Raw genomic sequence first — 11,881 nt, 5'->3', positions numbered from 1 at the left:
TTGATTGTTCTAGTTAAAATGCTAAATTGGCTAGGGATATACCTCAGCAAAAAATAAGGATTTTTTTCTTTTTAGTCTAGGAAGAATACTAGCTACAGTAATTGTGTTCCTGAGAACATTTTCTTTTTATTCTCTGTGGAACAAACTTTTTAAAATATGTGAGTAATACTAGCAATGTTTATATTTCTAAGTAAGTAAATGCTTTTGAAAGGAAAATAATCTTGCAGTGGCAGTGAAGGGAAGATGTGGAACAGGGTCTGATTCCACATGAGGTTGTCATGCTGATTTATTATTCTCCATCTACCTTTTTTTTCATGGTGATCATGTTGCTGGTGCAATTGCCGCTCCACTCCAACTTGCCACAGAGATTCTGAACAATACAGGATCTTTTTTTTTTTTTACCCTTGTGTCACAGTGATGCCACTACAAAGTTGCCCTAACGCCTTAATGTTTTTAAAAAGCTTTTGTGACGACTGCAACAACACCAAGGCAGTTCATTCACTGTGAAAATGCAGTGGAAGGAAGTGAAGGGGGCATCTCCCTTCATTCAAATACAAGGCATACCTACTCTTCTGGACACATGAAAAGGACAGCCTCAACTATGCCATGTTGAGAAATACTGGACTGAGGATGTTACACGCCTAAAACCTCTGGAAAATCGCACAAAACTCATGGCACACTGGCATCTTCATAGCATGATTTCCCATTTAATGGTGTGATTTCTGACGTCATTGCACCATTAAATGGGAAATCACACAATGAAGATGCTGTCGTACTGTCGTACTGCGAGTTTTGTGCAATTTTCCAGAGGCATTTACAGGTGTGTGAAAATAGCCTGGGTTTTTTATTTTTTTAAAAGCAGAATTTTTATCAGGAAAAACGGCCTGTTCACAATTTCTGTAGAAATTTTTGTGGGAAATGGAAAAACGCATCCGTATGAAATCATGCAGGTAAAAGGTGACTTCTCTTACTTGTATTTTGTCAGTTAGAAAGGTCCACCTGGTGAATGTTCTATGTAGTATAATTGCCATATGTTCCCCAGAGAGTACTTCGTTCTGCTTCTTGTTATCCCTGGCCCTAAGGATGTTCTCTCAGCCTTGAGCAGGGCCAGGGCCTTTTCAGCCCAGCCTCCAGCCACATGGAACTCTCTCTCCATCAAGATTAGGGCCCTGCAGGACTTGTTACAATTCCGCGGGGCCTATAAGATGGATATGTTCCACCAGGCCTACAGTGGTGGTTGAGGTTTGGAAGAACTGCTTTGTCTGCCTCTCTGCTGCAGCCTTTGGTCCATTTGTTTTACATTCTGGTGACCTGCAGGGCTCATTTGGAGGAGGAACGCACAGGAACGGCATTCTAGCAGTTCCCCCAACAGGTTGCTGTCAGGTGGCCCTGCCCACCTGACTTTTGGGGCCAAAACAGCCTGGATTGGGTCGTTGCCAGGTGGGGGAACCCTCCCCTATCCAGCACTGACCCAATCCCAGCCATTTTGTCCCCAGTCTGGGCCCAAAAGGCCCCCAAAGGGCCATTTTTGGCCATTTCGGGCCCATTTCTGCTGGGATCGGGGCCGGAATGGCTGGGATCAGATTGGTGCCAGGTGGGGGAACCCTCCCCCCTGCACAGCACTGACCTGTTCTGGGGCCCTGATCCAGTCCCAAACAGGCCCCAAATGGCCATTTTTGGCAATTTGGGGCTCATTTCAGCCAGGATTAAGACCCAAACCACCCTCCCCTGCCTGGCACCAACCCTATCTGGGCCATTTGGTGCCTGTTCAAGGCCAAAACATTTCCCAAATTGCCATTTTGGGCCCTTTTTGGCCTAGATTGGGGCCAAAATGGCCCTGATCGGGCCACTGTCAGGTGGGGGAACACTCCCCTGTGTGGCAGCAGTTGAATCCTGGCCATGTTGGGCCAATCAAATCAATTATGCTAATGACATACTTCCAGTGATGTCAAGGGGTGTGGCATATGCGAATGAGTTATGCGAATGAGTTCCTGCAGCTCTTTTTCTACTAAATGACCCCTGCCAACCTGACACAACTACCTCCATGATATGTTTAAGGTTGGGGGGCTGTCTGTAGGCTGTCTGTCTGAGAACAACTTCTCACTTACAATCATGAATTGGCTAGCAGAGTCACCAGCACAGGTACCAGGCTCTGCAACAGACCCAGATGCCAGCTCTGCCCTTATATCTACCCAGGGAATACAATTACAGGACCCAATGGCATCAACTACACTGTCTCTGGCTCTTACAGCTGCTCATCCTCCAATGTGATATATACCCTCATGTGCCAACAATGTCCATCTGCTCTGTACATTGGACAAACCAGCCAACCTCTACACAAAAGAATAAATGGACACAAATCTGACATTAGAAATGGCAACGTCCAGAAACCAGTGGGAGAACACTTCAATCTACCAGGACATTCCATCAAAGACTTAAAGGTCACTGTAGTTCAACAGAAACCTTTCAAAAACAAAATCCAAGGGGAAGCTGCTGAATTTGAATTCATATGTAAATTTTGACTCTGTCAAGCTGGGATTGATTAGGGACTATGAATGGTTATCTCATTATCAGAGGTAACTGATTTCCTTAACAGAAGCAAACTGATCTCCATATCAGAAGGAGTTGTTTGCATCTCCATATCAGGAGCTGTTTGCATCTACTCCGCCCTCCCCTCTTCTCCTCTATATCTGACCAGTTTCTTTTTGCCCTCTATGCATCTGACAAAGAGAACTGTGATTCTCAAAAGCTTATGCTACAATAAATTTGGTTAGTCTTTTGGATTTTGTTACTACAGACTAACATGGCTAACTCCTCTGGATCTATAATTCCTGAAGGCAGCAGTTCCAAAGAATTATTTGTATAAACCTTGTGTTAACCTTTGATCTTTTATTCAGTAAATAATTAGCTTTGAAATGTATATAAGATTCCCTGCTGTGACTGATCTTTATGCATATGTCGGAACATGGCATTGCATCTGGGTTTTATTGTTAATAAAGTTCATTATTCTTTATGGTGTCTTAGTTAATTGTGGGTGACGGCTGTTGGGAAATGTAATCTGAACGCAGAGTACCTTTAAAGAAATTTTTCCCTAACAATTTTAAAATTAAAAATTAAAAGCTCAAGATAATGCCAGCCCTCACTTAGTTGCTAAGAGAAATAAGCAGTTTTACTTTTTACAGGTAAAAACTTTCCCAAGGCATAAGTAGTAGAGTATTATTTACTTTGGCAGGCTATGTCAATATTATACTAGATATTCTATTTTCAGGTCCTTTGTAGCAAGAAAACTAGGCCAGCCTGCTAAGCATAGTGTTCGCAAGTTTTTCTGTAAGACTAGAAGATGTCACTCTCATCATTTGCTCAGCACATCTGTATTTTTCAGTGGCAACTTTATTTTTCAGCACAAGTAGACTTTGAGAACTGGAGAGCAGTCTATAACTGCAAATAACTTAAATGTGGCACTGGTACCAAAATAAATATTAATTGAGAGAGAGAGAGAGAGAGAGAGAGAGAGAGAGAGAGAGAGAGAGAGAGAGGCCTATAAAATACTTATACTGACGCATTTTTAAGACCCTATACATTTCATTTCTATAAAACTAGTATATTCATTATTTGCTAGGAGGCAGGTTAGGGACTCTCAAAGGTGGATTTAGAATTTTATAACATTAGAGAAGGCAGCATGTATCCATCCATGAGGTCAAGAAAAGGTGCCATTAAGTTCTCCTATGATGGAGCAGCAATTTCCACAGCTGTAGCTCATGGAGTCCCCTGGAGGGTCAGCAAATCCTCATGAAAAACATAGTGGGGATTTCCAGTGAGAGGAAGGAATTAGCAGAAATCACTGCAGAACCTTAAGAAAACTTCTCAGCATGTGCTTTAATGTAGGCTAGTATTTGTGTATTACTTGTATGCAAAAGAAACCCACCAGATTTCAGCATCAGCCTCAAAATCAGCTCATCGAGCATGACTAGGGAGTCAATTGTGCCATATGATAGCTGGAACACAAGAACATACAATCCAAGCTGTGCACTGGAGGTCAGAGTGGAACCATCAGTTATTACCACAATAGGACAATATTCAATCCTTAGTGTAAGTTATGTGTCATTTCTGCAGTAAAATTAGCTTCATGAGGGGAAGTAATCCTTGCCCATGCGGAGATAAAGGAGGATGAGAAGTCTCCTGTAGGGTAAGAAAGGATTTTTCTTTTTTTGTTCTTTTTTTAAATCCTTTTATTTGTTAATACAAGAATAGAAATTCTGCAACAGATACAATCTAATAAGTAACATCTGAAAGTAAATAAATACTAATACACACAAACTGAGAATAACACAACCTGACAGTGGGGAAGAGAAAGGGGAGTGGGCAGAGAGGAAAAGGGAGAGAACTGAGGATGGGAACATACTTGGGAAACTCTCCATCTCCTTTCCTCCTCCCTCCCTTGTTAGTGTCAATGTAAACCACACAGCTTCACTGGCCTGTCTACCACAGCATGGAAGGAGAAGTAAAAGCAGACAGTGATGACTGTTAGGATGATGGCCCTATCTGTGTTGTGCCGGAGCTCTTGGCCTAAAAGAACATGGTATGTTGTTCCCTCAGAACTGCCCAGCCCCACCAGTGTGAGGCCTAACCATAACTCTTAACTAGCACAATCAAAAAGAGTCCAGTAGCACCTTTAAGACTAACCAATTTTATTGTAGCATAAGCTTTCGAGAACCACAGTTCTCTTCGTCAGATGCATGGAGGGCAGAAAGAAACTGGTCAAATACAGAGGACCAGTTTCTTTCTGCCCTCCATGCATCTGACGAAGAGAACTGTGGTTCTCGAAAGCTTATGCTACAATAAAATTGGTTAGTTTAAAGGTGCTACTGGACTCTTTTTGATTGTGCTACTACAGACTAACATGGCTAACTCCTCTGGATCTTAACTAGCACAGTCCCTTTAAAAGAGAATGCAGGAACTTAGGCTCTGGGGAGAACAAATTAAGGAGTTGAATTGTCAGAGGTGGAGGTTGCCAGATATTTGCTGCCCTGAGGCCAGGGCTTTATGACTCATCACTGAGGTGGCGGGGGGGGGGGGGGAGCAGGGTTCTTTCTCTCCTTCTGAAAAATTACTAGTCCCCTCTGGGAAAGCAGGAATAACAAAACTATAGGAAACCGAGGAGGAGAAGGAAGGAAAGGAATGGGTAGGTGAGAATATGCTCACCCAGAGGCACAGCTTCATAAATGAAAGCAACGCAGCGCCATGAAGCAAGGGGACATTTCGGAGTGGGTGGATGGGAGGGGACAGTGGATTCAGAGGCTGTGAAAAACCCTAGGCCTTTGAAGGGCAAGTATGCCATCAGTGGTTGAGGTGATGAGACAAAGAATGGTGAAGGGCAGGGGTCAGAATAACCCCCTAGTTTCTAGGTGCAGCATAACAGCAAAAGGTGGCACCCTTTTGCACAGCCTGTTAAAGTCCTTGGCTGAGCACCAAAGCCAGGTCTGCAGCTTTTGAGCAGCCAGTATTCATCCATCTTCCTCAGGAAGTGGCTGTTAGTAGTAGGTGTACCATCAGACACTGGAGATGGAAGTGGGTAGTCCAGAGAAGCCATGATGTCAGCAATAGAGCCCAGCTGTTCTTGCAGGCTGGCTCAGTGGGCCAGGCTGTGGTGCAAATTTGGCATGGCAGTTGAGGTGGTTCTATCCATGGTCCTCAGGTAGCACAATAAATGGTTATAGGCCCAGTAACTGGCTGCTAGCTGTGCATTGTAATTCAGGCTGCACCACAGCTGAAAGTTCACAGTGGCACTGGACACAGCCTCTGCCCCTATTAGCCAGGGAGGGTCAAGTCTGGCTCATTGAAAGGTGGTCCCAAGTAATTGAGATAAGTGGCTGCAAGCACATGCAGCTGTTGTTCCAAATAGTGAGGATGGTCATAGATCTGCTGAATGGATTGTCTAGTAGTCACTTGGTCCATGCTGTTCAGTGCAGGCACCACAGGAATGTTCCGTGGTGCACTGGAAGGCAAGGATCCTCCACAAATCTCTCATTAGATGATTCTAATGGAGGCGGGGTGGGGCGGGGGGCATCGGGGGGAGCGGCGCAGCCGCGACCCCCGGGGGCCCGGCTGTCTTCGTCTTCGTCTTCGTCTCTCTGCCCCTCTGCCCCTCTGCCCCTCAGGGATGGGGATGGGGATGGGGATGGGGAAATTTATTTTTGGCAACCTCTTCTACATGCAAAACTTAAAACTTTTGTGGCACAAAGTTGTAATGTTATAAAATGGTAAAAATGTCATAAAATTGTAATTTTACTAACAATCCAACTCAAATAAGTATATAGATAATTCAAACAGTATAGCTTCTATAATCATATTACGCATAAATATTAAACATAACTTTTAAACACTAAATAAAAAGTATTAAATACTCAGTAGAGATGGGTCGAAGGTTTTATCTGAAATCCTGAGCAGCTTGAAACCTTCCAGTGAGAATTGAAAACACGTTTCTCTTTTTCAGAGAAACTGTTTGTCCGTACAAAATAAATGGTATGGATGTTTTTGTTGCACTCTCCCAAGCAGGAGACAGACTCCTCCTAAGAGTTTAATGGCTTCTTTCATTAACAAACGCTAGTCTTTTTCATTAACTGAGGTATCAAAATATAAATGTTTCTTTACATAAAACATAGAAAAATAGAACAGATGAACACAACAAGAATTAAATTTCCTAACATTTCTTAATGAAATCTAACTCAGTCAGATTAATGATGGAATGCATTCAAGTTGCCATAGCACATATTACAAGGGTAAGTTTCCTGCCTAGATCTTCATGAGATTTCTTTTGGCCAAAACCCTGATCTGCTATTTGGATTACCATTTTTATATATTATCTTATGCAGAAATCTAAGATCTTTTCATATGATAACAGATAAATATCAAACCAATCATAGTTTAATTCTTTTTTACTATTTCCAATCATGTGACATTCTACCTAGCCAGAAGTACCACTATGCCCAGCAGCAAGATAAGAGATATGGATAGTAAAAAATGACAGGAAAAGTTACATGACCAGATCATCCTTGATCTCTGCTAACAATTACAGAACAGTTATCTGATACTGTTCACTATTTTTAATTGGCTGTCAAAGATAAAGAAGCACCAGTTATACACCATACTAGAAAAAGAACCACAGTGATGTTCATACAGCATTATTTAGAATGCATATGTTTCACTAAGTATGTGTTCTAAACCATAATCAGCAGTCTACTGGTTTGAATCCCACTACTGACATGAGCTCAGTAGGTGGCCTTGGGTCAGCCACTCCTCTCAGCCCCAGCTCCATTGTGGGGATAAGAATAACACTAACTTCTTCACTGCTCTGGGTGAGGCACTAATATGTGTAGAAGAGCGGTATATAAGCACAGTTATTATTATTATTTATATTTCCATGACGCCATCCCTTGACCTGTGAAATTAAGTATTTTGATAAATATGAAAGTGATACAAAATATAAATGCATTGCATAATGTGTGAGTGTACATATACAAACTTTAAAAATTGTATTGGATAATACCGCAAAGCATGATTACTGAGAAAGCTGCTTTCACTGCTTTCAGTGTGGAGAGCTGCTTGTAGATCAAAACAACCTGACGAGCTGTCTTCATGCAGAGTGCACTTGATTCTCTTGGCTTTCAATTCTGCTTTCGTTCAGCATGGGTAAATCAATGTGTCAGCAGTAAACATTTGTATCACTCCTCTCTGAATGACCTTTTAAATTTTACTGCCTATCGTGTCAAAGCAATTAAAATTAACAATACACTAAGCTGCTAAGATCAATTAATGGCTCTTAGGCTTTATCTATTGATCTAGTGACATCTTCAAAACCCACTGGTAACAGACTATACATACTTCTCTTCTATCCACAATATATACACAAGGATTGATTACATATTCTTATCTTCTAAATTACATATTTAAATGAAATATTCTTATCTCCTAAATTAATTAGTCAAACTCTTTACATCAAGGATTGGTGACAAGTTGTGGACAGACTATGCTTGGACAGAATGTACACTGAGAATAAATGACATCAAACAAATTGGAAACTAAATAAATCACTTTTGTTTAACAAATAAATTTCTTCTGAACTCTCTTTAGAAATTAAACAATAGAAACAAATAAACTATGTGGCATTCCTCAAATCCACGTGTAGGATGCTATGGAAGTGGTACTTAGAGGGAAATTAATCTCCATTGCCTCCTGTCATGAAGAGCAAAAAGAAAACATTAGAAATGAAATGATATCTAGAATAAGAAAACTAAAAGATGAACACAAAAAAGGCCACCCAATCTATAAACTTACTTGCTTGAAAATTAAAGGAAAAAACCTCCTCACATTCTATACAAGCTATTAAAGGCACCCAGGAAAAACTCAAACTAATTCTGTAAAATTAGCCGATGTATTTGCTGAATACTACCAAACCATTTGTACATCAGACAATCCTGACACTAATCATATTTTAAATTACTTATCATCACAGGAAATTATTTGGAAAAAAACTCACAAGAACATAAACAATATCTGGACCAACCAATCACAACAGAACATGTTACAGTCACTATCAAATCCTTGAAAAAATTAATAAAGCTTAAGACAGGGATGGATTCCCTGCCAAATTTTTACAAAAAAACAGGGTGGATAAAAATCAATGATTTTTTTAAAAAAATCAAAAAAATCAGATTTTTTTTATTTAAATCAGATTTTTTTGATTTAAATCGGATTTTTTTAAATAAAATGCTTTTTGAGGAAAATATATTACCATCCAAAGGTTATTCCATCATGAAATAAAGATTAGTTTTTAATTATGTAGAATAAGGCTGTATATGTTTAATTTTTTTGGTAAATAAATTCCATTAATCCATTCACAATGTCATGCTCTTCTAGAGGTTTTTGTAAGATTATTGGGCAGTTTCTCTGCTTACAAGATATTATCACAGATGCTTGGTTTTGCAGTTCTCAAAACTGAATTTGTGTCAGCTCAGCAGAGATCACATGCCTCTTCTTCACAGCAAAAATGTTATAACATGAACAGAGTTGAGAAAAAGACCTTAATCCTATTGTTCTACAAACCTATGAAGACAGAATCAACCCCTCCAGTGCTAAGTTTCAAGAAGTTCAGTGAATAGAAACAATATTTTTCTGATTGTTTGGAGTGGAATAGATCTGCACAAGAAGAAACTAAGTGTGAGGAGGGAGGGGCAAGCAGTACAAAATGAAAGTGAAACTTTTTGAGCACAATACTGCACAAGTCTTTGGATCTTTTGTGTGTATGGCCTGAGGTTTATCACATTCTTTCCTTGGAGGAAAAAACCTATAATGGCAGCAGGCCATAAAAGAGACCCAGTTTGGGAATACTTTAATGAAGTTCCTTTACCTATCGGTAAGGCAGGCATCTACATGCATATTAAAGTTATACCAGCAAGAATTAGTCTTTATGTAGAAAACTATGATTTAAATCAAGCCTTAATGACTAGTGATTTAAATCGTGATTTAAATCGTGATTTAAATCAGTTTGATTTAAATCAAATCCACCCCGCAAAAAAATAGATTCACCTACTTTCAACTCCACTAACTGCCACATGCAACTCTGTTATGATAGGAGGTAGCATCCCTCTATCTTGGTCAGAGGCTGAAATAGTAGTTACTCCAAAAAAGGACAACCATATTACAAATACTAAATCTTCTCAACCAATACCCTTACTGAATCAAGACCAAAAGAACTTTACAAGCATATTTGCCAAAAGATTTTCTAAATTTAAATAACCAACTACATTCACCTTGACCAGACTGGCTTTATGCCAATAAGGAATCTTTTTGACAATACACATAACACTTTAACTATAATTAATTTCTGTGAAGCATACAAAACCCCTGCATTACTTCTGGCCTTTGATATAGAGAAGGCATTTGATTAAGTGGAAATACCATATCTAAAACTTTTACTTCAAAAATGGGTTTTGGTGACCAATTCTAAAATGCCATTAATGCTCTTTATCTTTCTCCAAAAGCTACAGTTAGGACTAACAATGTACATTCGATAGATATCCATATAGCAAGGGGAACTAGACAAGGCTGTCCCCTTTCCCCATTTCTGTTTGCCATAACTATAGACAGGGCCGGTGCTACCATTAGACCAACTAGGCAGCCGCCTTGGGCACAGATCTCAAGAGGGGCATAGTTTTATACAGATTACTTTCTTGAAAAAAATGCAACTAAGAAAACCTATTGAGCACCCCCTAAATGATCCTGTCCACAGACATCAAGCAGCTCAAAAGCTCACCGTAACATTTATTTATTTATTTATTTATTTATTTATTTATTTATTTATTTATTTATTTATTTATTTATTTGATTTATACCCTGCCCTCCCCACAGATAGGCTAAGGGAGGCTAACAACATTAAAAAATACATTAAAATCACAGAAACATACAATCAATAATATTTTTTAAAAAATAATTAAAATAGTCCAGGAGCAGGCTATTTAAACAAATATTGGGAGTCCGTATACAGGCATGGCAGATGGCTGAGGGCAGCTCTGGAAGAAATGGTGGTCTTAGATGGAAGAAGGACACTCGCTGGCACTCAGCCAAAGGCCCAGCAGAACATCTCCGTTTTACAAGCCCTGCAAAACTGTAACAGGTCCCACAGGGCCCAGATCTCCAGTGGGGAGACCATTCTACCAGGCCAGGGCCAGGGCAGAAAAAGCCCTCACCCTGGTTGAGGCCAGATGGATGTCCTTTGAGCCAGGGACCACCAGGAGTTGCTTGTCTGCAGAGCGCAACACCCTGCAGGGGACATAATGGAAGAGGCAGTCCCACAGGTATGGAGGTCCCAGTCCATGAAGGGCTTTAAATACCAAGGTTAACACCTTGAACCGGATCTGGAACTCCACTGGAAGCCAATGCAGCTGGCACAGCACATGATGAATGTGCGCTTGGATGGGCGTTCCGGTAAAGATGCGTCCCGCTGCATTCTGGATCGGCTGTAATTTCCGGGTCAGGCCCAAGGGCAGTCCAGGAAAGAGTGAGTTGCAGTAGTCTAGCCTGGAAGTGACCATTGCATGGATTACTGTGGCCAGGTCCTGTGGTGAAAGATAGGGTGCCAGTTGCCTGCCCTGTCGAAGATGAAAAAAGGCAGACCTGGCAACAGTCATGACCTGGGCCTTCATTGAAAGTGTAGCATCCAAGGTCACACCCAGACTCCTCACCATCAGGGAAGGTTTCAATTGTACCCCATCAACAGCTGGGAGCCGGTTCCCAGCTCGATTGCCCCATGATCCAGACACAGAACCTCTGTCTTCAGGGGATTCAATTTCAGGCGACTCTGATGTAACCATACCGTCACAGCCTCAAGACCCTTGACCAAGGAATCCAAAGCAAGATTGGACTGGCCATCTGTAATGATTCCAAGTAAATGTGTGCATGTATCTTTAAATGCTTGATGAGATAGGTGAAGAGTGGGGGGTGAAGGAGATGGATGAGTGAGTGATATGTGTCAGGCTATGGCATTCCAGACTTGATAGTCTGTTTCACTCCCTTCTGCAAGAAGATGAGGTCTTTTGATTTCAAAAGGTTTATTGTGAAAGACAGCATTCAAGCCCAGATGTGCATATTCCAGGATTAGAGATCCTGGCCGAGCAAAGCGTTGCTAGGAATGAATCATAGAGCAAAGGTTGTTACATTTCACACTCCCGGAGCCCAGCCTCCTCCCCCCCCCCCGAGTTCATACAGCAAAACTTCTCAGAGGTGCGCTGAGCTGACCAAGGTCGAAACAGCAGATAAGACAGGATCCTTTCCCATGGAATCGGCTCCTTGCAGGTATTGCCTGGAGGGAAAGAAGTCTAAACAC

At 41.1% G+C, this 11,881-nt stretch overlaps 1 pseudogene; it reads right to left on the bottom strand.

Moving 5' to 3' along the window:
* Positions 1 to 5,381: 5,381 nt before the first annotated feature.
* Positions 5,382 to 6,028, bottom strand: LOC129332656 (cardiotrophin-like cytokine factor 1; annotated as a pseudogene).
* Positions 6,029 to 11,881: the final 5,853 nt, after the last annotated feature.

This window comes from Eublepharis macularius, chromosome 6 (genome assembly GCF_028583425.1).
Source record: "Eublepharis macularius isolate TG4126 chromosome 6, MPM_Emac_v1.0, whole genome shotgun sequence".
In the NCBI taxonomy this organism is placed as follows: domain Eukaryota; kingdom Metazoa; phylum Chordata; class Lepidosauria; order Squamata; family Eublepharidae; genus Eublepharis; species Eublepharis macularius.
The sequence above is the reverse complement of the archived record's forward strand: the minus strand, read 5'-3'. Positions and strand labels throughout refer to the sequence as shown.